The 26,447-nt window shown below is 47.0% G+C and overlaps 1 long non-coding RNA gene across 1 annotated transcript in view; it reads right to left on the bottom strand.

Annotated features, from left to right (window-relative positions):
* LOC113613808 (uncharacterized) overlaps positions 1-25,313 on the bottom strand; it is a 33,962-nt gene extending 8,649 nt beyond the window's left edge. The window contains exons 1-2 of the long non-coding RNA XR_003430370.1: positions 25,068-25,313; positions 130-218 (exon numbers count right to left, since the gene is read on the bottom strand). This is a non-coding gene — a long non-coding RNA (uncharacterized LOC113613808). The remainder of the gene's footprint in view (positions 1-129; positions 219-25,067) is intronic.
* Positions 25,314-26,447: the final 1,134 nt, after the last annotated feature.

Raw genomic sequence — 26,447 nt, 5'->3', positions numbered from 1 at the left:
AAATACCTTCCAATGCTAGCTGGCTTGCTCTCACCCAAAGCTGGAAACTTAGCTCTTTCATGCCCCTGAGAGCTGGGAGTGGGAGGAAAGGAAGACATATTCAACAACAAATATTTACTGGTTGCCTACCAGGATTCAGTGTGGTCCACAGGCCAGCAGTAGCAGCATCACCTGGGAGCTTGCTGGAGATGTAGAATGTCAGTTCCCAGCCCAACCTACTGAAACAGAATCTGCATCTCAATGATTTGTATGCACATTGAGGTGTGAGAAGAACTGGCACAGAAGACCTCTATAAGGACAGGATGCAACATTAAATCCAAGACCTCAGTGATAAAAAGAAGGCACCTGCTATCTGGCTGGTCAGGGGCTGAGCCATCAAGCACAGGAAATACAGTTTATTGGCCCAAGACATAAGTGGGGAGAATAGAAAGAAGGCCAGTGTGATTGGAGCCTGGCAGGAGAGGGGCAGATGGTAAGAGTAGTGAAAATCATAAACAGGAGGCTGATCTATCCTTCAAGACGGAGCCTATCCTTCCTTGAAAGCATTGTTGGGAGCTTGGATTTTTTTTTGAGAGCAGAACAAGACGCCGGATAGTCTTCAAGCAGGGAAGAATCATGATCTGATTCAGATTTGGGACATGTATTTTTTTTTTTTTGCGGTACACGAGCCTCTCACTGTTGTGGCCTCTCCCATTGCGGAGCACACGCGCAGGCTCAGCAGTCATGGCTCACGGGCCCAGCCGCTCCGCGGGATGTGGGATCCTCCCGGACCGGGGCACGAACCCATGTTCCCTGCATCGGCAGGCGGACTCTCAACCACCGCGCCACCAGGGAAGCCCCTGGGACATGTTTTTGAGATAAAAATTCCCAGGCTTAGTTGGTGAATTGGATGTGGGGTAGGGCTTCAGCAAGTGGGGTATGAGGAGAGAACTTGAGAATAATTCCTTGACTTTTGGAAGATTATGAAACAATGGGTAATAATAAGTCAAATCCATTTCCCCTGCTTTCACTAATCAAGTTCCTTTGAAGACTTGCCTGTCCTCCAAGAGGCAGGTGGCCTAGACAAGAAAATGTTTGCCTGAGTTGTTTTCCAGGAATTGGAGTCAGCTGTGTCTGGTTGGAGCTGAGCTGGATAAGACTGGAGAGGACCACGACCCTCCAACTGGGCATGTGTGAGTGTCCGCTCCGAGACCTTCTGACGTCAGAAACTGAAACGAGGCTGAAAACTCCACCCTCAGGGCGTGCTAAGCACCTCCATTTAGAACCTGCAGAGGCCTGGAGCTTAGTTACCCCTGAGCAGAGTGATATTATTGCACCTCTCCCCAAGGTCCCCACGCCTGAGCCCACACTGCTTCTTTATTCGTTATTCTATAAATACCCGTAGTCCCTTGCCTTTGCGGAGGCAGCTGTGAATCTTGTTCTGCAGTCCTCTTGGTTGTTGCCTAAACCGTGGCATCTCAACGTCTTAGCTTGCTCTCCAATAGACAGAACAAATCTGCTCACAGCGCTACTTGCTAAGATGGGGAATACGAGAAGAAGAGAGTGTTGGGGGAGGCGAGGGTGAGGGGTGGAGTGGAAAGTTAAACTTCAGAGGCTATGAGGCATCCACGTGGAGAGGGGGCTCGGCAGTTAGAGCAAATCTGAGGAGGACGGCAGAGCAGGCCCGGAGGCGTGTTTGGAATCTCTAGACTCTCAGATGCCAGCCATGCTGTCTTCAATTTCAAGTTGTAGGCAAAGGGCCCTTCGGCAGAATGTCAGAAAACAAGTTCTAGTGATGTTGAGTCATTTTCCATATTATCCTCAGTGTCCTGTGAGAATACAGAAGCTCCGCCTTTTCAGAGAGCCATGAAACCAACAATCCCAGTGCTTGGGGGTCACTCGGAAGTGAACAGAGGTGGACTGAGAATGCAATGTTCTGAAATCCTGTTTATCCTTAATTGATGTGTCACTCCCCTAAGTATGATTATTCACTCTCCCAGACCAAAGCAAATTCGAACTGTGACCTTGTTTATTGTTTGCCTCTCCTGCTAGCATGGCGGCTGCATGCGACCAGCTCTTACCCCGCCGCGGGCATGTAGTGAACGCTCAGAAGTCGTCCTTGAATAAGAGGATGGGAGTGGGGGAAGGTTTTTAGAGACAAATACAGCAAGACAGGGATATGGAAAGGTCTGACATCTAGGAAATCATTAGAAAAACTGGTAGAGCTCAATAGATCTAAGACCCCCCAAGACATTTACCTAGGAATTTTCCCAGCGCAGCTCCTAACTCCCCAGGCCCTGACGTCATTGCTTTATCCGTCATGCGGTAAAATTATACACGCTGACGTTGATGACACTGAGTCATCAGGAAGAAGCTGAAATATGTTCAGTCACTAGATTAAAAACAAAAAGTCAAGGCATATGAAATCTTTAAAGTCAGTTTTTTCAAAATAATGGCTAAGATGTATATTTTGGACCTGAAGTCTTAGGATAACCCAACAACACATATACATGGAAAACTTTAGCACCGATTGATACTATCTGCATAAAAGAGACAAAACTGCACTGTTCTTCATAAACAATTACCTTCTGCAAACTCTAGTGGTTTTGTGATGACTACATGGTTCTAATTACCTATAACATCACTGAAGACGAGCAAGACTTTTCTGGAAAAATTACAGACTCTTGCTTCGTGCTAAGGAGGGCATTTTCCTTCTGAACATAGTTACCACTGCAAGCAGAAGGCGGCTGGAGGTATCTGCAGGAGAGTAAACAAAAGCGAACCACCACCTGAGGATAGATGAAGGGATAGAATCCATGTGTGTAATTACCACTTGGAAAGCCTGCTGGTTATTGACGGGGCTGAGACACCAGGAGCACAAGCTGTATTCCTGTAGGTCTCAGTGTGGAGCAAACCCACCTGTGCCTCGTACACCATGGGTAGCCAGTAAACAGGAGAGAACAGATAAAGATACATTTCTGTCCTACATCCTTTGGAAGGGTGAGGAGTACAGGTGGGATCTCGGACGCCTTCAGTCCTGTGAGCTTTTCCATCTGTAAGGGACCCGAATGGGTATGTTAAGATGGCCATCTCTGAAGAAACTACCTAAGCCTTTGGCGTTGTGGAAGTGTTGGTGCTGAGTTTGGGATGGTGGTCTAATGTCAGGTTGGCACAAACGAAACGAAGGTCCTCTCCAAAGATGTTTACTAAGTTCTTTTCCTCAATAGCATTAGGCACAACACACACACTCTTCCGAGGGCTGAGACCACGTTCTGCTGCAGGAAATCTAGGCTGTGCTTGGGGGCTGAAGGTGAGATATGGGTTTGAGAAGCAGCTGCTCATTTCTGCTGATCTGACCTCGTGACAGTAGTTGTGAGACAATTTGGAAAGAAAAATGTTTGAGATTCAGGCCCATTGCACAGCATGGGGATGTGTTTCCCCAACATCCCTGTCAGGCAGCATTGGGTACAAGCACCACCTAAAAAATGCACATAACATGCAGTTCAGAATGACGACTTCCCTAGCCACAGTGACTCACTTAAATCAAAAATAGAATCTCAGGCTTCCCTGGTGGCGCAGTGGTTGAGAGTCCGCCTGCCGATGCAGGGGACGCGGGTTCGTGCCCCGGTCCGGGAAGATCCCACATGCCGCGGAGCGGCTGGGCCCGTGAGCCATGGCCGCTGAGCCTGCGCGTCCGGAGCCTGTGCTCCGCAACGGGAGAGGCCACAACAGTGAGAGGCCCGCGTACCGCAAAAAAAAAAAAAAAAAAAAAAGAATCTCGAGAAGAACTACATCTAGGGGGAAAAGATCTGTCAACTCCCAATAAAAGAGGCCCACTGGAGCATGAGCTCTAATCATAATAAAAGGTAATGATAATCCCCAGTAAAACTTTATAGAGAACTTCTGTACTAGCACAACGTTAAAGCACCTTAACGGACCATCTTCTCTAAACTCCATGGCCCCATGCGGAAGGTACCATGAGCTCTCCACTGGCAGCTGGGGAGACTGGGAGACAGGTGGAAGGCTCCTGCGGCAGTTTAGGTGAGAGGATGGTAGCTAGCAGAGTGGGTGGTGAGGCTTAGAGAGACTGAGACTTTCCTAAGGTCGCAGGACAGCGGCTGGTAGAAGCAGCAAGTGCTACGACGGCCTCCCTGTGCGGGGCCTGGGCTGGGCTCATGGTGGGCTCCATGATTGTATATTGAATGGGTCAGGCCCCCACCCCTCCCCCCAAGCCCATCCCTAAGCCCACTGAAGCTAAATAAAGTGAAATATGGAAGCCAGGCAATTAACAGGGCAAAGAGAGCCTTTTCAATTCTTCTCGTCACAGCTGGACCAAAACGTCAAGTTTGATACACATCAGAATATGGTGCTTTGAGTATTAAAATACCTCCAGATACACAGACATGTCTTTACGGCTACTCGGGGGAATAGAAGTTTGATAAGAGAGAGCCACCACGCCCAGGAGGAAAAAAAGTCTGAAACTCTAAACTTTTGTGAAATTGGCTCAGAGACAAATGTCAGTATTTTCACCTCTTTTCCCATATGGCAGGAGGCATTTCACACTACTTTCCATAATAAATCTGGTAAGTGATATGAGTACTCTGCATGCCAAGAGACATATAATATGTGTATCAAAATAGATGTCTAGGTTGGCTTGTGACATGAACCAGATTTCAGCAACTGAAGTGAACAAATCTGGCCTGGCTCTGGCCCAGTCAATGGGTGCACAAGATCCAGGATCTCTTTCTGCTTATTTTCTTTTTTCCTTAATTTTTTATTAATGTTTCTCTTAGGTTTGTTTATTCTCTAAAAACCTCTGACCATCTTGATCATTTCTTCTTATTAGCAAACCCTTCATCACTTACCGCCTTACTGGGCATTGTTTCCAGCTGATGGTAAGGACAGGAAGACCCAGGAATTTACTCCATCCGATCAATATTTAGTGAGCTCCAGCTCTGGGCCAGGAATTGTTTTAGGTACTAGGGACACTGTGGGCAAAAGAAAACTCCCTGCTCACACAGAAAGGCTGACAATAAACAAATGAACAAACTCATGCAATATGTCAAGTGATGATAAATAATATAAAGAAAACAGGGCAGGATGGATAGGGAGTGACTGGGGGTATCAAAGGCCTCCGTGACAAAAATGCCATTTTACCAGAGACTACAAGGAAATAAGGGAGCCATGCTAGTGAGAGAGCACGGCAAGTGCCAAGGCCCTGGGGTAGACTTGTTCATATTCAAGGACTTGTCAGGAAGCCAATGAGGCCAGACCAGTAAGAGAGAAGGTGAGAGTTAGCTAGGCCTCATGGGCCCAACTAAGGGCTTTGGATTTTACTGAGTGAGATGCGAAGCTATTGGTGGGTTCTGAACAGAAGAGGGACGCGGGCTGACTTACATTGTCGAAGTTTATTCTGGCTCCTGTTGGAGAATCTACTGATTCGGTTGGGGCAAGTGTGGAGGCGGGGAGGCTTTTGCAAAAGTCAGCCTAACGATGACAGTGACTGGGGCTGTTTTGAAGGCAAGGCTACAGAGTCTACGGATAGATAAGATGTTGCGTGTGAGGGAAATTAAGATAATTTCACCTTTTTATTTTGGGGGGAACTTTGGTTACAGCTACAAGCTTTGCAAATACAATGTATTGCCTACAACAAAAGGATGGGTATACCCCAGCTGACAACCCATTTTGTGTTGTAGTTTGCGTGCATTTCAGTCCATCAACAGGGTGATTGGAGCCCAGAGTACGAATCAACGGGGCTGTGCTGGAGCTGAGCTCTCATCACAGGTTGTTCTGCAGCATCCCTAGGAGGCCTGTCCCTTTTAAGTCTCCATAAAGTAATGATTAAAAACGAAAATGAGCGGCTCTTCCCTGAAGCCCTTTTAAAGGGATGACTCTGTGTTGAATGGCCCTGTTGTAACACTATCCCTATGAAAAAGTCAGGAAAGAGCGAGCCAATTTTCAAGCGAATTTACAAAATTGTCCATTTGGGTGTCAACCCAGCAAGCTGAGCTGCTTTTGTTTCTCCAGGGAACGGCACTGCTTTTCCATGTGTTAAACAACACACGAGCCGAAGGAAGAAGAGGTGAACACCTTTGCCAGTGCTTGTCTACACCTTAAGCCGTGTTAGAGGCTTGTTGTCCATTTTCACTCAAGCAAGTAGCCTGGAGCACCCTCGAGGTGGGTCCTGTATGCTAATCACTTAGACTAGACCAAGGTCGATTGTTCCAGCTGGCCTTGATTTTTTTCCTCTGGGTGATTGTACACACGCCTCCCCTCTGGGCAATTACCAAATGTTCCAGGAGCAGATCTAAGCCATGGGAATGCAGAGTGAAGTGAGTAGCTCCTGGGGACCACCTCGCCTTTCCTTGCCGCTGCTGACCTCTGCTGCTGCTGCGGACTAGAGCACAAGGCTGCAGAAGGTCCGTTACCTGGCAGTTGCTAACTCTCCTAGCTCCCAAGGAGGATTGTGAAAGGAACCAGCATCCAGAGGTCCCCGGAACTGGATTTTTCTTCTCTCTCCATGTGAAGTGATCAGAACGACACAGGCAGGGTGCGGAGGCAAGCTCTCCTCAGGGAGCCTTTTGTTTGGTCCTCGCATACCTCTCCCTTGATCCACTTCATGCTCTGTCTCGGAGAGTGCAGACATAGAGTGGTTGGAGTTTCAAAATGCCATGGGGCAAACTTGGGAGCTGGACCAGGATGTGGGAATGGGGGTTCCCTGGGATACACCATATGCTCCACTTAACGTGTTCTAGAACCAGGTATAGTGGCTTGAGGAAGAGATGACAGTGGTTGAGTAGTTGGGGGAGGCCCGGGAGGAGTGGCTGGGAATGGCTCAGAATGGACTCTGACAGCGTGACTGCCCCTGAGGACCTTGAAAAGACTACACGGATCTCGGGGGCCACGCCCTTCCTTGGGCAGGCACAAAAAAGATGCAAGGAAGTTCCATAACCTTTGACCCAACATCCTAAGGAGAAGCTCTAAGAACATCTAATCACCAGGTCATGTGCTAATAATGCAACCCAAGTATCTGCCTCCCTGATAACTGCCAGGTCGTCTAGTTTTCTGAGGTCCTTAATGTTCAGATGCATTGGCTTGATATTTCCACACCTAACTTACTGTGGCAGCCCAGATCCACCCCGTAACCCCTTCCTTATTTTCTCCAGTATCCTTTCTAGAAGGGGGTTGATATCCCACTCGGTCCTGAGATAGTTCACACCGTGCCCTCGTTCTTTGCTGTCTCCTGGCTCCCAGGCATCATTCTTGTCTCCTGAAGCTGCTGTCCTCACTCGGTACCACTTCTTGCCAACTCTGAACCCATCTACTCTTCCTTCATCCCTCAAGACACCACTCACTAAGGTATCCTGAAAAGCAGACACTGCTAAAGTTCTGGGGGTGGGTGGGGGGAGAAGGGAATTACAAGGCAGAAAAAAAAGTCCAAGAAAAAAATGTCAAACACAAGAGACCTCAAGTGAACCACAACTGTTTTTCAGCTCAGCCTCCCTGTCCTAAAGCTTCTCTCTCCTGAGAACCTTCTTCTCCATTCTGCTTTGTCACTTGTTCTGGACTGCCTAAAAAAGCCAAGGTTCTGTTAGTGTAGTAAGAAAAACAATTAAGTCCTCTGGTTCAACCTGGGCTAGGCTCTAGCCCAGGGAGGCCAGGAGTACTCATTGCCTGTGACCACGAAAGCTCGTTAACGCCATGGTGGACATGGAATAAAGCACCTGTCTTGCCGGACTCACAGCGTGTGCTCTGAACCACTACCCCATACTGCTTGCTTCCTTTCCCTCCCTCTCCAAGCTCAGCAGGGAAGTGGAGAGACAACAAAAGAAAGCTGAGGAGGAAATTCTCTTCCCCCAGGAGAAGCAAACATTTCATCCAAGGGAACACACCCCATGCCTGTACACACTCATTAGGTCTCTGCCTGGACCTTTATTTGCCTCGACTCCAGCCGTGGTCAGACTGGGGGTTCAGACCGCGTCTGGCTCTGGTGTCTCTTGTATGAACTGCATGGAGCCCAGTCGGCTCCAGCTGAGCTGTTAAAGTCCTAGCGTTGGTTGCAGCCCCTCCCTAGTTACTGGGGGCTGCCAAGAGCATCCTGCTGCTTCATCTCTGGACTATCTCTGTTCAGTTCCCATGCTCCAGCTCTAAGAGTTTGTAAATGTTTACCATACACAGACAGAGCAAATGTTTACAATGAACTTTACACAGAGCCCAGAAAAGCTCCCTAATCCAGAAAAGTGTCCTAGCAAAAAAAAAGCCCACTGAGTTCCAGGTGTGCCCAAGCTGCCTGCTGCCGGCACATTGCATGGTTCCTTGCAAAGGCCAGGAGGTCCAGCTGCAGCAGACAAGTGTCCGTGCCTGTGGTCTTTGTGAGGCTTTCACAGTGAGGACCTTCATTCAGAGGAAGTACAGTAATCTTTCATGATTCCCATAAATCAGAAAATTGCATACGACAAAGAGGGTTAGGTCACTCTGGGGGATCCTGTCTGGATTTTAAGAAACAGGAAAAAAAAAAAAAAGACATGTTCTGTACAGTAAAAGAAGCAGAGGAGTGGGGGGAATGTTATGAATTGTGTTCTGAAAAATTCAGCTCAACAGTTCTAATAGGGCCAATACCTAGGCTAAAATATTTGGCTGGATCTGTTATGCAATTCATCTTCAGCAGGCAGACACACACACATGATCTGACCCAGAGCCAATTAATTTTTTTATGGAGTTAAATTAGTCTATTTATAAGCTGAAGAGGTTTCAAAAAGGCTATTTAAGGAGGAGGCCATGACTTTTCCACTGGTATGTTTGCCTTTCCATCATTCTGGGTTGCTTTTGTTTGATTGTGGTTTCTGAGTCAAAGAGTGGGCAGTATTGGGCAGGATAATTCCAGCTGAGTGCTTGGACCATTCGTCCTTAAAATGGGGGTGAAAGATTGGGAAACTCTAGGCTGGGCAAGGGTATGTGGGTTGGAGGCCCGAGTTAGCTGTGCAAGTACAACCAAATGTCACCTGGATGTAGGTTTTAATTAGTGGCAAGGGAAGAGAACTTCATTTCCCAGCATGGCTTGGATCCCTTTCCAAGCCACGGGGAGAGATTTCTCTCCACAGTGGATCTAGGTCTAAAGGAAGAGATGCTCCCAAATTACCTGATCCAACACCTGCTGTGGCAGAGATGCTAAAGTTACCTCGAGACCCACTCCTTGGCCTCCCATGCCAGCTTTTCCAAAATTACGCATCCTTTCTTACTCCGCTATTCAAATTCATCTTCAGCAAACAAAGATTAGTGACCCTAGGGAAGAGCATCATAGCGTTCAGCTGAAAGATCTGAGCAACCATTTGTTAAGAAACCACTTTTTACAAAGCGGAAGGCAAGAGAAGTAGAAAGTTTGCCCAAGGCCATAAAAAGGGCATCCGAGTTAGGGCTGGAACTCAGCTCCGCATACTCCAGCTTCCCTATGGTCTACCCAGGAGGGCACAGCCAAAAGTGAGGCACTGGTTTGTCAGGGTGGGAACTGGATATGGCAGGCTGAGCTCACCACCCCAATGTTAAACCTCCTCTCTTCCCAGTCGCCATTCCTAGGAGAGGAAGACCAAGATCACTTACCTACCCATCCTCAGTCAAAGACCAGATCACAGAGCTTCTCTCCCAGGAGAAGGCTGCTCCCGAAGCAGGACTTTCTGGACTATTTCTCCCTACTCATCTCTCCTCCTGGCTCCTGACTGGGTAACGATGTGCTCTCCTAGTGCTCAGTAACCAGAAATCACTTATGCCTCGACCAAAATGCCTGATTTTTTTTTTTTTTTTTTTTTTTTGCTGTACACGGGCCTCTCACTGTTGGGGCCTCTCCCGTTGTGGAGCACAGGCTCCGGATGCGCAGGCTCAGCGGCCATGGCTCACGGGCCCAGCCGCTCCGCGGCATGTGGGATCTTCCCGGACCAGGGCACGAACCCGTGTCCCCTGCGCCACCAGGGAAGCCCAAAATGGCTGATTTGTATCCAGATTTTATCCTACCATCTAGCAGGATTCACCCAAATACTTGTAAATTATAGGACTCAGGAAAGAAGTAACTGGCAACTTTGTTGACCACAGGAAAAACAAGCCCCCTGCCCCGCATCACCTGCCCTCCTCCCAGGTACTTTCTCTAACTGCCATTACTGTGCTTTCCCAGTACCAGATCTGGTCCAGTACGCTCCCTCTTGCTCTCTGCTCAGGATCTCCACCAGACAGGGAGCCACAAAGCTTCCCCATTTGCCCCCTCAGAGTTATGTGACAAATTTACAAAGGGCAAAGAGCCGTGTTGTTTAGATACAATGTCTTACCTCCTGTTCTGCAGTCCAAAATGCTGATTGCCAACAGTAAATCTGAACACTGATTCAAATCAACTTTTGTCACCCATTGTCTCGAATCTGCCACTAATTATCTGTGTGACCTTCAGCAAATTACAATCTTAAATTATAACTTTCTCAGGCTTCCCTGGTGGCGCAGTGGTTGAGAGTCCGCCTGCCGATGCAGGGGACACGGGTTCGTGCCCTGGTCCGGGAAGATCCCACATGCCGCGGAGCGGCTGGGCCTGTGAGCCATGGCCGCTGAGCCTGCGCGTCCGGAGCCTGCACTTCTGGAGCCTGTGCTCCGCAACGGGAGAGGCCACAACAGTGACAGGCCCGCGTACCGCAAAAAAAAAATTATAACTTTCTCACCTACAAAATGGGGGTGATAATAAGAACATATAGAGTGACATTTATTGGGCCCTTCCTGGGTCTCTGAACAGTGGGGATCCCCAGTGAACAAGGTGAGATGCTTGCCTTCAGGAAGCTTGTCAAGAGGTCTCCGTACACCTACTAGAGAATGGACTTGAGGATATGGGGAGGGGGAAGGGTAAGCTGTGACAAAGCTAGAGAGAGGCATGGACATATATACGCTACCAAACGTAAAATAGATAGCTAGTGGGAAGCTGCCGCATAGCACAGGGAGATCAGCTCGGTGCTTTGTGACCACCTAGGGGGTGGGATAGGGAGGGTGGGAGGGAGACGCAAGAGGGAGGGGATATCGGGATATATGTATACGTATAGCTGATTCACTTTGTTATAAAGCAGAAACTAACACACCATTGTAAAGCAATTATACTCCAATAAAGATGTAAAAAAAAAAAAAGAGGTCTCTGTACAGAATGTGGTACTCCACGTCAGAAAAGTTGCCCACTCTTGCACTAAACTAAGAGTCAGTACCCAAGAACTTTAGAATATTATGTTTTTGGTTGGGAAGCTACTTGTAGAGTAAAAATCTATTTCATATTTTAAGCACAGAGAAAATTGAGAAGTATTTGAAAAAACTTGCACTGTTTTCCAATGATAACTTAGCAAGGAAGGGCAAATGTAGCAAACTTTGAAAACTCTGTAATATTGGGATTTGAGGGTGAAATATTTCTTGTGTTAGACCACTGTACTTAAAACAAGAATATTGATTAGGAGACAAGAAGGAACAATCCCTAAACAGCATTCTCTGAGTCAGACAGGATAAAGGAAAAACACTACTTAAGTTCTTGAAGCTCTGAATGTAGAGCCAGAGTTTCCATGTCACAAGTATTTTCTTTGCACTTACCAAGGTACCTAAGACTGTGCCAACTGTTATAGGAAATAAAGGAAAATGCTACCCATGGCTTTACCATGACTGAGCAAGAATCGAGATGGGAGGTGAAGACATACACAGGAAACGGTACAATTCATTGCAGCGGCACCAGAAGAATTAGGAAGTAATGAGGGCTCCATGTCAGGAAGGGGCTTCAGGAATGGCTGTGGCCAAAGGAGTCAGCAATGGCTTGAAAGAGAAGCTGGGTCTATAGGATGGTGGATTATGGATGTTTGTACCACAAAGGGAAGGGAAGGGGAAGTAGATGGTGCCTGGCCCTAGGAGGCCTGTACAACCTGGCATCTGGCTGCCTCTGACCTCTTCCCCACCCGTCTCTCCATTGCTTATCACAGGCCAGCCCCACCGGCCTATATACTTTCTCCCCCTCCCCAGACGTTTGTCTCAGGGCCTTTGCACTTGCTGCTATCTCTTCCCAGATTATCCATCCCCAGTATCCACGAGGATATGCCCTCCCTTCCTTCAGGTCCTTGTCTGAATGGCACCTTCAGAGAAGACTTCCCTGCCCTCTCCTACCTCCCCTCAGCTCTCCCTCTCCCCATTCCCTGTTTTAGTTTTCCCCGTAGCATTTGTCACCAACTGACATAGTCTATAGTTTATCTATTTTTTGTCATTGCCTATCTCTCCCTCCCAAAATGTGAGAGTAGAGAATTGTGTTCTCGGTGCTCACTGCTCCTAAGACACTGTGGGGCACACGGTAGCCTCTCCCTGAGTATCTGGGGACTGGATGAATGCTGCTCTCTATGGAGCTGGAACTAACCATCAGTCTTCTCCCCAAAGGTTTTCAACGGCAGCATCCCGGTGAATTTTTTCCATGGTAACAGAGCCTTGATTATCATAAAAGTCAACTGGAAAACATCATCTGCTTTACCAGCATTTGCTCTACTTCCAAGCCTGCTAAACAGCATCTATTCCATCAATCAAGAAGTATCCTTGGGCTTCTCTGGTGGCGCAGTGGTTGAGAGTCCGCCTGCTGATGCAGGGGACACGGGTTCGTGTCCCGGTCCGGGAGGATCCCACATGCCGTGGAGCGGCTGGGCCCGTGAGCCATGGCCGCTGAGCCTGCACATCCGGAGCCTGTGCTCCACAACAGGAAAGGCCACAGCAGTGAGAGGCCCGCATACGGCAAAAAAAAAAAAAAAAAGTATCCTTACTGGCAAAATTTCTGCAGAATAATCACTAAGCATGTCGCCAGCTACATAAAAGCCTCTTATGCTCCAGCGATTCTGTAAAGAGTGTGTTTTGTCATTGTACAAGTGGCCTGCATTCCTAGGCAATTTGGTAAATAAGTCACTTTTTGGAGCCAACATAGAGAATACTACCCCCTCGAAGAAAGTCCGACAACTTGCAATATCATGGTCAAAGTAGCCCAGCTTTCACTAAGTTCCTTGCAGACTGGGTCCTCCATTCTGTGGTGAATGCTGTTCATCAAGGAACCAAATTTTCCTCGGGGCTTCCCCAGCAAGCACAGCTAGGGCTCTATGGGGTTCTTACAGCAGGGCAAGCATCTGCCTTAAAGGGTCAAAGAGTTTGGGCTGCAGGCACACGGGAGGTGCCAGACCAGTTGGGGGGCTGTCTGCTGACCCTGGCGGCATGTGTCACCAGGACCAGACTGTGTTAGGGGAGACCACTGGTTAGTATCTTCACTTGGAAACATGAGGATTCCCTGGGTGGTTGGCTTAAGCAAATCCAAGAAATTAAAGGGGGAAAAAAGGATGCATTCTATGAAAGAGCGTAGAGTTTGTTTTATAGTTCTAGAAAGTACCATGACGTTTCCTCTTCCCCTCCCCGAGTGCTGTGCCTACCCCTTCCTTGGCCATCCAAAATCAGGAGAGACTTGAAGAGTTAGAAGAGCTTCAATCTCTCCCCACGGGGGTGAGGCAATTCTAGCTCAAAGGACTGTCTCCCCAGGAGTTAATTCTCTCCGAGCTCTATGCTAAACCTCCACTCCAGGGAGTAGTTTCAAAGGCAGTGTAATCCCTTCTCAGGGATTTATGTAAACCAGCTAGTGACCCAAGCTTTCCTGACAAAAACTCCCATCCCCAGGCTGTAAGGTGTCTCAGCTGGGCTCACAGAACTTTGCAATCTCATCTGCTCAGCAACAGCGAAGTCAAGGAGCCCTAAAGGGGCTTTTCTCAGCCAAGGGGAGCTGTTGGCCTCTTGTTGATCTTTCTGGGCCCTGCCAAGAATGACATCATCCCTCTGGATCATTAGCAGGCCCTATCAGCAAACACTATCCCATCAGTCACATCAAAGCTGCCCCACATATGTTCATGCTGGTCAGGGAGCCAGTTTCTATCAGCTTCGTGCCCTGCTTTAAAAACTCCTGAGATGGTCTCATGAACTCAAAAAGCCACTGCTAGAATAAGTTTTTAAACACAGAGGGAAGGGCTTCCCTGGTGGCGCAGTGGTTGAGAGTCCACCTGCTGATGCAGGGGACACGGGTTCGTGCCCCGGTCGGGGAAGATCCCACATGCCGCGGAGCGGCTGGGCCCGTGAGCCATGGCCGCTGAGCCTGCGCGTCTGGAGCCTGTGCTCTGCAACGGAAGAGGCCACAACAGCGAGAGGCCCGCGTACTGCAAAAAAAAAAAAAACACAGAGGGAAGATTCAGTAGGACACTATAATAACATATTATATGAATCTAGAGTTTCAGATATACTGCTCCTCAAGGTATTCCTTCTGAAATTTTAAACAACAGTATTTATGATAAACACCTGCATTAGCCCAACCAGCCAGTAAGGTGAGATCCGCCACGAAGCTCATAAAGAAATGGATATTACCTCTCTTCTCTGGGTCAAATATCCCCACTTGCGGTGGGAATAGCCCAGAGAGTAAGGGGTTCACTGTGTGGTTTTTCTGGGGTAGAAAATAGCAGAAATGATGCACTGCTGGAAGACATTCTCTATCCTGTGCACACCCTATAGATTTATCTGGGCTGATCAGTATTCGTGCCAAGATGGGCACTTCAGAGACCATTCGCCCAGAGAAGGACCCTAGAGATCACTCATCCCTACCTTCTCATCTGGAATTCAGTTCAGTTTAACTGCAAAAGGGGAGCCTGAGGCCTAGAGAAATTCAATGCCCGCTGGACAGCTAACTAGCTAACCAAAGGCCCTGACCTAGCATGAAGGGGTTACTAGCAAGATGAATGGTTCAGCTGGTAAAAAGAAAAGAGGAAAGGGGTGTGATTCATTATTTAATAATATAACCACCCAGGCTAAAAGGTTACCAGGGACCAGTGTTCCTGCCTCTAAGACTTAACCGACCTCCTTCTGAATCCACAAGAACCTCTGCCATCTCCAAGTGCAACCAGACACATTGGGCTAGTGCCCGGCTTTCAGGAAGGGGCAGGTGTGCAGGTAACACAGCCAGGGCCTCACCGTCACTCTGTCTGCTTTCTCCTCCCACCTCCTGCCTTGGAGGGTCTGCTTCCCTCCTGCAGCCAAGCTCATTGTAGAGAACATCAGGGGACAAAAAGGTCTTCTACCCCTGAGGTCAGTCTATCAGTCCACTGCTGAGGGCTTACTCTGTGCTGGGCCCTGGGGACTCTGTGTTTCGGCAAGGACAAAATGGAACCACATTAAAACTGCATAAATGACATTAATTTCCTGAACCCTAAACAGAAATGCATCTGACAGCATCACTAACTGTGAAAAACACAGTGGGTTTATTGATTTTTTGTGTTATAGTTTTTTTTTTAATATTTATTTGGTTGTGCTGGGTCTTAGTCACAGCAGGCGGGCTCCTTAGTTGTGGCTTACTGGCTCCTTAGTTGTGGCATGTGAACTCTTAGTTGTCGTGTGTGGACTCTTAGTTGCAGCATGCATGTGGGATCTAGTTCCCCGACCAGGGATCAAACCCGGGCCCCCTGCATTGGAAGCACGTGGTCTTACCCACTGCACCACCAGGGAAGTCCCTCTATTGGATTATTTTTATTTTTTTAACATCTTTATTTGAGTACAATTGCTTTCCAATGGTGTGTTAGTTTCTGCTGTATAACAAAGTGAATCAGCTATACATAATTAATGTTACAGTTTTAAAAACACAGACGAGCTAAATGAATTTGAAGCTATACTTTCTGAAGCTTTTGAATTAGATAGAATATTATGTTCATCCAGGACCTCCAAGACAGGACCAAACATGCCAGGATGTATGAGGGGGTAGCCGGAGACAGCTGGGAACACCGCTGTCAGACGATGATGCAGGCCTGACCCTGAGGGCAGGAGAGGGGCAGGCAGGGGGCAGGTGGCATAAGGAAGGTCTGGTGGGGAGGCCACAAGCCCCACTCTGGCTGCCACAGGAGTCAAACGACGCCAGGGAATGGGCACTGACCAGGGCGCCAGGGGGAAGCGTGACCTCAGTGCAAAGGTGGGGCAGGATCTCAGAGGGCAGCAGCTGGGCCCTTGGTCAGTTACATTCCCTCCAGAGGGAGGTCAGTGAGGCACGTTCTCCTGGCCACCACGAACACCAAACACGGTGGCTGCAGAGGAGTAGTTGCCAGGACCCAGCCTGGAACCAGTTCTTGAGTTCCGCCTCCGCTTTGAGCAGTGCCAGCTTGGGCCCAGTGCTTAACTCTGTCATGACTCAGTTTCTTCAGTTCTAAAATTTGGATTCAAATGGTACTGAATTGAATTCTCACGGCCCTGTAATTAATCAGCATAGAGCACTCGGAGCGATGCCGCATGCAGATTAGAAATGCTCAGGGAATGTGAGCTTTTCTTATTGGATTCCAGTTTAGTTGTTGTCTGTGATGGGTTGAATTGTGCCCCCCCCCTTACACACACCAAAAAGATGTGTTGTAGCCTTAATCCCAGCACCTCAGAATAGGACCCTATTTGGAGTCCTTACAGAGGTCATCAAGTTAAAATGAGGTCATGAGGGCGGGCCCTAGTCCAATACGACTGGTGTCCTCATAAAAAGGGGAAATCTGGACACAGGGACAGACACCCATAGAGAAAAGGGATGTGAAGAAACATAGGAGGAAGCGTCCATCTAAGGCCAAGGAGAGTGACCTGGAACAGATGCCCCCTCACAGCGCTCAGAAGGAAACGAGCCCGTGGAGACCTAGAACTTGGACCTCTGGCCTCTAGAACTGCAAGACTGTTTCTGTTGTTGAAGCCACCCAATCTGTGGTACTTTGTTATGGCAGCCCTAGCAAACTAACACACAGCCCATTCTTAAATTCTGAAACTAGTCCTTTCTGACGAAGTTTCGAGTGACAACACCTGCCAGAAGTGGGTGCCTCAGTCCCTGGCTTCAAGGGACTGCGGCTCTTCCAGCATCTTTAGCCGGGTGAGCGTTTCTGGGGTCAGACCCCATCAGGCAGCACCCACTTCCCTGCAGCCACACATGCCCCCGTGGGTGGGTCCCCACCCCACGGGACAGAACAGGTGCCTTGCCGTTATTTTCAACCACGTACAATTTAACCCGCGCTGGCAGACTTGGAAACTGACATTTGCCCATAATTGCTGTGACCCGGCACCAGCCTTGCTAGCAAATGACAGTGATGAGCTTTATCAGAACTGGAAGCTCCAGACAACGAGATTACAGAATTCAGGATGAAGTTTGCTGTGATTTCACGAACTCAGCCCGAAAACATGTGGCCAAATAAACTGGATTCATTCAAGAGATTTGGGGGCACTTTTAAAGCCCACAGAATCTAAATGCTCCACTGAAATTCAGCATGACCTTATTTCTTGGGAACAGTTGTCTCAGCGAAGAGACTTGGGGTTGAGGAGGATAAAGAAAAACAGAGTAACATTGGTCTGATATTATCTGTGGTTGTCTAAGAGTCGGAGCGAGTTTAATGAGCACCGATCCGAGTTTCAACCAATTTGATTCTTTGCGTTATTGGAATCGGGTTCTCACTGTGCCTCTTACACTGTTTAAAAGAAGGATGCTTTCCTCCCCTGCGGTAGATTGGAGACACTCCTGGAGATGTCACAGCAGAGGTTAAGGCTAGAACCACTCCGGGGACCATGGCCCACCCCTCTGGATGTCTTCTGGGAGAATCTGTTCGATCCAAGCAGCTTGTGAGCAAAGGAAGAGGCGGCCCTGATGTCACTTTACCCGTGCCCAGTCTCCTGAACTGATGGGTGCCTGTCCCTCTGGATGAGTCATGGGGTAAGAAGCTAGTCCAAGTGGGGTGGCTTTTTTCTTTTTAAGAAGATTGATTTTTCAAAGGGTTTGCAGGGAGAACTGAATGCATGAGGTTGGAGCATATCCTGCAAACGTCAGATATTTCCAGGATAAAAGAAAATGCCTACAGGAGCAGACCCTCTCAGTTAAGTAGGTCTGGCCACGGGAGGGTGAAGCTGTGGGAGCATAACTCTTCCTCCCTTCCCACCTTACTGTGTCTCCTGGCTGGGCTCCCCCTTGGTAAATTTATTACTTATTTTAGCATCTGAAGCCAGAGAGTGGATGAGTAAGCTCAACCCCTGTGTCCTAACAGATTGAACAAGATGGTGTGGATGAGAAGAGAGTAAATCATTGGTTCTCAACGCTGGCTGAACTTTAGAATCACCTGGAGAGCATTTACAACCCACCTTTCCCAGCTGGAGCTCCAGATATTCTGATTGAAAAGGGCTGGCCGGGGCTCAGGCAATGGTAGCTTTGAAAAGCTCCCCAGGCTACTCCAATGTGCAGCCTTGGGTTGCAGACCCATGAAGTAACTCCTCACCTGAAACAATGACGTAATGACCCAGAAAGACTGGATCTCCACCCCTCAGTGCAGCCCCAGCCCAGTTGGCCCTCACTGATGGAGACGCTTCGAGAAATGAAGGGACCCCGCCTAGCTGAGGGAGTCCCTGAGGCTGCCAAGGGAGGGGCCCTTTAGTCCAGTCCTGGTACCACTGGAGTCAGGAAGTCTGCAGGGACTCCCTCCAAGGGCAGGGATTGGGGTGAAAAGGGGAGTGTGGAACTTGTTATGCCAGAAAAGAGAGGCCCAATTGTTTCTGCCAAAAAAGAGGAAGGTCGAGGTGGATGTTCCAGAGTTTGAACCTGAAGCCAGGAATCTGTGTGGCGGCAAGAGAGTGCCGTGCTGCGGACCTTCCCTCACGTCCCAGCACCACTACTCAGTGAGGGGCAGGTCACAAGTCAAGGGTACAGTAATGGTGGTCTTCTTTCCCACCTAAAGAAGAAATAGAAGGACGTTATTTCCCCCTTTGACGCTGATGTTTTGCATACGGTTCTACTAGGACATCAGTTGCAAGCTGTGCTGTTTCTCTCTTCTGGAAGTGGAGGCGTGTGGCGTTTCTTTGTCATTGGCCATGCCCTTTCTGGGGACTGCCCCACCCAGCTGGGCTTAAGCTCTCCATGCTTCCGTGTCTGCAAGGGCTGGCTCTGCTCGAAGCGTGGTCACCCAGGCTGAGAGAGGATAAGGGTGACGTTGATGGGTGCGGGGCCGGCTCCGTCATTCAGTGCACCATCTGAGTCTTGCCTCAGAGATGTACTTTCTTCTGCTGACGTGAGATCTAGGTGTAACACACAAGCAAGTAATGCCTCAGATGTGAGAGGAGCCATAGGTGGAGGTCTGTGGACTGCAGCCTTGCCTTCTGTATTGCATTTAAGCCCCATCATGGGAAAATAAAACCAGATTGGCTGTTAAATGCTCCAAGAAGGATTCCCGAGGAAGCACCTAATCCCGCTGCTTTTGTCAGCCAGGCCTTTAATCCTTGTGCGTCTGAAGCCTTGTAAATGAGGGGAGAGGGTGTCTTCTGCTCCCTGGCTCCCACGTGGGATAGATTGGGAAGAGGCACTGCATTTTCTCACCTGCTTATATTTTGCTTCTGGGGGTAGCTCCTTCTACCTTATCTGGATTGAATATTTCTTGAAGCAAGAAGTGTTTTTGCCACCTGCCCTGTCAAGGCATTCTAACTCAGATGGAACCACCCCGGAGAACTGTGTAAATGCCTCGGCAGCCCTCTGCGTCACAGGGAAAGAGGCTGACCCCTCGCCGGAGCCCTCCAATTCTCCCGGAGGGCATCCCTGGCCTCTTGTCCTCCACGCAGACCGTGACTTGAAAGAAGAGGTATTTCCTACAGCTGGTTGGAAGAGACACTCGGGAATAAATCAGAGCTCTGTAAGAGCAGGAGTGCAGCTTTGAAACTGCCAGTAGCTAATTTTCTGAAGGAGACAGAATTGGTTTGGCTAAATTTTGGGGCTCCTGTTGGCTGCCCTTAACTGCGCGTCAGAGTGACCACAACTTCAGAGGGGAGAGAAAAGCCACGGCAATGACAGCTCTGGAGAGGGTGTGGGCCAAGAGGGTGGAGCTAGAGGTAGGAAGCCACTCTCTCCTCTGTTCCTCCTTCCTGTAGTCAGAGAGGTTCAGGCCACACTCTGTCCAGCCACGTGGACCCACCCAGCCGGCCTTCCACTACTGTTCTAAGCCCCCGAGTCAGCCCATAACCCATGTGGGCCACAAACAGTAGAAAAGGAATGACCTCTGGGGAAGTAGAAAGGGGTATGAAACCACAGGACTGTGCTTTGGGAAAGCAAAGTATTAGAATAAATCCTTAAGGATCTAATCTCATCCTCAGAAACAGTATTCCCAAACCATATAGGCCTCTGACAAGTGTTGGCTCTGGCCCCACTTTTTAAAGCCGGCTGCCGGCCATATCATCAGGTTAAAGGTACAGCAAAGAGGTGCACTTGGAGATGGACCACCAACAATTTCCTGACGGTGGAACCTCACAGAATTGGCTCCAGCCAGACCCTCCTGGGAGAGAGGGGGCTGCAGCACTGCCATTAAGTAGCTCAACGCAATTATCTTGGATGACAGAGAGGGCAGTGGGCCCAAGGGGGCTTGCTGGGACTTGAGCAGCAGGGACTCCAGTCATATAGACCAGAGTACGAACTGGTCCCACAGACTACAAAGTAGACTAAATTGGGCAATGACTTAATCTTCTACTCCCCATTTTCCTCATGCAAAATAGGAATAATAATGTTTCTATCTCGTAGAGCTGCCGTAAGAATTAGTGAGGTAATCTGTCTAAAGCACTTTACCTAGATGTATAAAGTGCTCAATAGATATTAGATATTAATATTATTAAGAATGAGGCACAAGTTGGAAAAGAAAATCTATACATTTCTAAACACCCAGATTAGCCCCTTTCCAAGTGATTACATACATGAAATACTGTACTATTACACATCTCCTTTTACGAAAATGTCCTAAAATATGCTCACCACGCCTGCACACTGGCCCCACGTGCTTTCTTTCAGACTCCCTGGTAAATGAGGTCTGGTTGCATGTTTTCAAAGCCGATTTTTGCTTTGAAATGATGCATTTAAGAGAACTATTAGTAAGGAACATTTGGGGCAGTTTGGATACCATGAGTCAGCAGAAATTTGAGTTCCCAGGATTATTGTCTTTTGTGTTGTTGAAAATTCCAGCAATTCATGAAAAAGTCTCTTTCATGGCATATTCAGGTCTGGAGGGACTAAAGCATCAGGTATATTCAGGTCTGGAGGGACTAAAGCATAGTTTGTCTAAATGATATGTCCTTTAGGACAGACATTCCTTAAATAATTTGCTTTGTTTGAAGCTCTTTTAAGAAACCACATGTAATTGCGTTCAAGTATTCAGAAAGTTACGCCTCAGACTAGCGAATGCCAAGAAATTTGAAGTTCTGACTGCCACCCCAACCCTAATTCAGCAAACGGGCCTTTGTTCCTCCCCTAAAGCATGATGCCTTCAGAAAAGAATGCAAGCTGCAGTGTCCATGGCTTCTGGCTTCTCTCTGCAGCATTCCTTTCCATTATGTGGGCAGGTCTTTTGATATTAATCAATTCTAGTATTTATAAACAGTCCTGTCTAGGGGGAAAAGGCATATACATATTTTAAGACTGTCACTATGTGCTAATGATGGGGTGTCATGAGATTTTTGTTCAAAGTCTAAGGATGAGTCAGAAACGAAAAAGATTCTAAATCCCAGTTCTCAACGGTTTATTATTCCTTATTCTGACTAACTTGCTTCTAATGTGTATTCATGCCTCCTGCATGCAGAAATATTGCTCTTATTAATCACGGACTAGATCTCCATTGAATTCAATATTCTTCTTTTAGACCATTGCGACCCCAGATGTGGTTTTTTTCCCCTTACAGTTGCTTAAACTATCACCAGTGCATAAGGCCAAAGCTGAAAGAAATAAGGCCATGCCTACAGGAAATCAGACTTCACACAAGTGTGATGTGCAATTAAAGACAAAATGTGTAACTGTTCTCTCCATGACCAGTCTCTACGCTGGATTCCCTTGAGCATTTGGTGCTCGGGGAGTACCAGATGAATACCTGTAATGTGAATAGAAAAGCAAAGAATGGCTGGGAGAAAAGAGCTTCATCCATCCATTCAGCGAACAGTTAGTGATGTCTAGTCTGAACCAAGTACTCTTCTAGGCTCTGAGGATACAGACAATGTTTGCCCGCATGGAGCTCAGGTTGTAATGCTGGGAAACAGACAATAATGTAGGTGGGTATGGCGTTTGAAGGTAAAGTGTGTGTTATGGCAGGTGGACGTGATATGGAAAAATAAAATACAATGAGGAAGACGGATAGCGGTTTCTGGGAGCACAGGACAGGTGACTACAATTTATAAAAAGGTGGTCAAGGTAGACCTACTAGTATTTGAGCAAAGACCCGAAAGAACTGAATATATGATCCATGTGGATATCTGAAGAAAAAAGCATTCACGGCAACAATGGAAACTTGCAAAGAAGAGGCCAGTATGACTGCAGCTAGGGAGAGGGCAGAGTGACAGCAGTTAAGGCCTGAGAGAAAGGAGGGGCAGTTTAAATCAGGCACCATGAGCCATTTGTAAGGACTTGGGCTTCTATCCCAAGTGAGATAGAGCCATTGCCGTGTTTTGAGCAGGGGTGCAGGACCCAACTTCTGCTTTCATTACATCCCCTTGGATGCCATGTTAAGAACGGGCTATATGGGGCAAAGGCAGAAGTGGGAAAACCATCTAGGAAGGCTCTTTAAAGACTTGGACCGGAGGTCTGAGAAGCAGCCAGGTCCTGGATTATTTTCAAGGAAGAACTAATGGAACTTGCTAAAGGATTAGATGTAGGTTGTGAGAGAAAGACAAGAGACAAGAATAACTCTAAGATTTTTTGGCATAAGAACCAAAGGGTGGAACTGTCATTTTTTGAGAGGAAAGAAAGTGAGAAGGGGGTGAGGATTTGAAGATGAATGTGTTAAGTGTGAGATGCCTATTAGACGTCCAAATGGAGATGTTGAGTAGGCAGTTGGAGAGAGAAATCTGGGATTCAAGGGAAAAGTTGAAGCTTGAGACATATTTTTAAGTTTTTATCAGCATTTCGATGATATTTAGACCCATGAGACTGACTGAGATCACTCAGGTAGTGAACGTAGGTGGAAAAGAGAAGGTACCTGAGGACTGAGCCCTGTGGCATTTTTTAGCATTTGGAAGTATGTACACGATGCGACTCTGGACAATGGGGTTATTCGTAAATGTCTCGTCCTGCATAGTTCAGAAAACCCTCTTTTGTCAAATCAAGCAATTTAACATGGCCTTTCTCCAAATATTCTCAACTAGAGTGCTCCTGTAATAAAATAGTGCTTAACACTAAGATGACAATAACTCTAAAGTTTTCCATCTTGTTGGTGCTGAAGGAGTCTTTAATCACTGGCTTTCAGAAGCAAGTTTCAAAAGCTTCTTTGTCAATGACTAGGCTAGTGTTGTATATCAAAGCAAAGACAGAGCTCTGAATGTCTTTTTCATTGTGTACATGATGGCAAGTGGGCACTGTTACAAAACCAAGAGTGCAGACGCCAATCTTATGTTTCACTAAGAGATAGTGTATTAGTTATCTATAGCTGGCTAACAAATTGCCCCCCAAACTTAGTTGCTTACAACAACTATTCATTATCTTACAGTTCCTGCAGGCCAGGAATTCAGGTACTTTTAGCTGGGTCTCACACAAGACTGCAATCAAGGTGTGGGTTGGGACTGTGGTCTCATCTAAAGGTTCAGCTGGGGCATGATCTGCAACTGGTCAGAAGCCACCTCAGTTCCTTGCCGCATGGACCTCTCCAACTTAAGTGATTAGAGAAAGCCTGTGGGAAGAGCCAGAGAGAGAGTGCTAGCACAAGAGTAAGGGTGAGCAAGAAGGTAGTCGCAGTCTTCTGTAAGCCAACCACAAAAATGACATCCCGTCACTTTTACCGTATTCTATTAAGCAGTTTCAAGTCAGTGGGCCCTGTCTATATTCAGACCACCAGGAGGCAGGAATCACTGGGGGCCATCCTAGAGCTTTGTCTACCACAGGTAGCATGGATAATTTTTAACACCCATGAATTTAGAGTTACACCATTCCTTTCAGCATGGTAGACGCCATTTGTCCTTTGAAATTGGTTATGATATCCCAACGTTCTTTAAATTGCAAGTTGCTACTATATATAAAATAGATAACTAATAAGGACCTACGGTAGAGCACAGGGAACTCTACTCAATACTGTGTAATGACCTATATGGGAAAAGAATCTCAAAGAGAGTGGAGATGTGGAGATGTATAACTGATTCACTTTGCTGTACAGCTGAAAGTAACACAGCACTGTAAATCAACTCTAAGCCAACAACAATTAAAATAAATAAATAAACTGCAACGTGTAACTTAGTCATGAAATAAATTTAGTAGTCACGATCAGCATTTTAAAAAAATAAAATGGAATAAAGCAGAAACTATCAGAGTACACTGCACGTAAAAACGTTTAGAAGAGGTTCTAGGTTGTGATATAAATTGTATCTCTTTTTAAGGGTCATGGTCAGAATTAGTGATTTCCAAAATACTGTTAGATATGAATGGGCCACCAAAACAGAATCTGGTAAAATCAGTCACCCCCAAACTATACAAAGGAAAGAATGTCAGAATCAAAAAAGCCCCAATGCACTCAGGTGAGCTAAATGAGCGTGAGCTTGCCAGTTCATGCTTAGAGAGCCCAGTTCCCTCCTGGGGTCTGTAAAGAATAATCAATAAGAGACTGTAAAACCCTAAACAGACATGACAGATGTGACATCTTGCCTCTGCAGAGGCAAAGCAGACACACCACAAACTCATGAAAATACCCTATACAACCCTACACATCTTGAAAGTTCAAATGCAAGAATTTTTCTGACCAAAAAACCAGCTGTGAGCGGCCTAAGAACAGTAGGCTTGCTCAAGACAGATGAGGCCAGTTTTCAGCTGAATCACTCCCTTCCCTCTCGAGGGAGGCAGCCACCACTGACAGGCACGGTTTCCCTGCCACAGACAGAGTGCAGTCAGTACTTTCCCAAGGCCTTGACAGGTTTGGAGACTGAGATCCAGCTGCTCTGCGCCTGCCTCCTCCCCATCTCCAGCCCCTGGCCCATCTAATCATCCAGGCAGCTCCTATGTTAGCAGTGATTCCCAGCAGGGTAGAAAACAAAAGACTGTCCAGCTTAATTACCTCTTTCATCTGAAATGTCCCTTTTAAGATGAATGCTCAGATTCTGCGGTGGAAACAGCAAAGCAAAGTCTTCATCTCTCATCCATCCTTATCAGCCAGACAGCAAACAAGCCAAGTTTTGATTTGAGTCCAGATTTGAAAAATCTATCGTATGCCTGATGTTTCACATTTTCCACAGTGCTGCCCTGCAGATCATCCTGGTTTCATGTGAGAGTGCTTCAGAGCAGAGCACGTGAAACCAAAGCCAGGAACTGGGGAGACACGCTGAAAGTCAAGGCATCTTGGCAGTGCTGACTGGGTAGGAACGGAGGCTCAGTTAATGGCATGTGCAACCTATTAACATTGGGCTTTGAGGGAAAAGGCAAGGAGAGAGAAGAGACTGAGGAGGAAGGACTCACTCTGTGAGTTTGAGTCTAAGCTGTAGGCTCCCCTAATTCCTAGAGGTGAAAAGAGCTAAGCGTTTCGGAGGCTTTGCATAAGGTGAATTTGGAAGTATTTCTGCATTTTCATTTAGTATTTAATAACCATAGTCTGAATGAGTTCATTTAAAGTTGTATAACGGGCCAAAAGATTTGCTGTTCTACACATCCCACGTGTTATATAATCACAGCATAGGTGCCTGAATGTTAAACATTGTTTGCTGATATATATGTTATTAATTAGTTAATTCCAAAATAACTTGGACATTAAAGTGGAGGTAGTGCCTAGGTTTTAGACCAACTAGAAGTTGAGAAAAGAGTTATTTCTCCTTTTCTGAAAAATGAGTCACATTCCTGAAAGTTTTTTATGTGATAACATCTGAGAGACATAGCAGGAGGCTTATTTTTTTGCCACGAAGTAAGATGAAAGGGCCAAGTCATTCTTAGATTTATAAATATCTCGAATAGTGTCTTCATAAATGGCTGTTTGTGATCTCATCAGAAGGGCCCCTTCTTAAAGCATTTATGTTTAAATTAAGTTTAGATTTAGACTAAGATTAGATTTAGATAAAGGGTATAGTTAGATTTAGATTAAGAAGCAGACTAAAAATAGCCTATTTAGCTCTATCAGTGAGGTATGCTTTGGGCTGCAATTAATAGCAAGACCAACTAATGCAGGCTTAAACAAGCAGGGATTTACCTTACCTACCTTAGGATTTCTTATTATGTGATAATGTCCAGAGCTGGTCACTATGTTAAGAACCCAGGCTCTTTTTACCATCTGCTCCACTATCCTTAGAGCATTAGCTTATTGCCCCACTATTGCAAGATGTTTGCTACGTCTCTACCCGTCATGTCCACATTCAAGGAAAAAAAAAAAAGATGTTGCCATTAGAAACATTGGTCCCTTTTGTCAGGAATGCTAACAACCAACAAAAGGTCTTCTTGTATCTCATTCTCC

The sequence above is a fragment of the Aethalodelphis obliquidens genome, unplaced genomic scaffold (assembly GCF_003676395.1).
Source record: "Aethalodelphis obliquidens isolate GAN/ISIS:26980383/991018 unplaced genomic scaffold, ASM367639v1 scaffold4, whole genome shotgun sequence".
NCBI lineage: Eukaryota > Metazoa > Chordata > Mammalia > Artiodactyla > Delphinidae > Aethalodelphis > Aethalodelphis obliquidens.
This window is presented reverse-complemented; position numbering and strand designations above follow the sequence as displayed.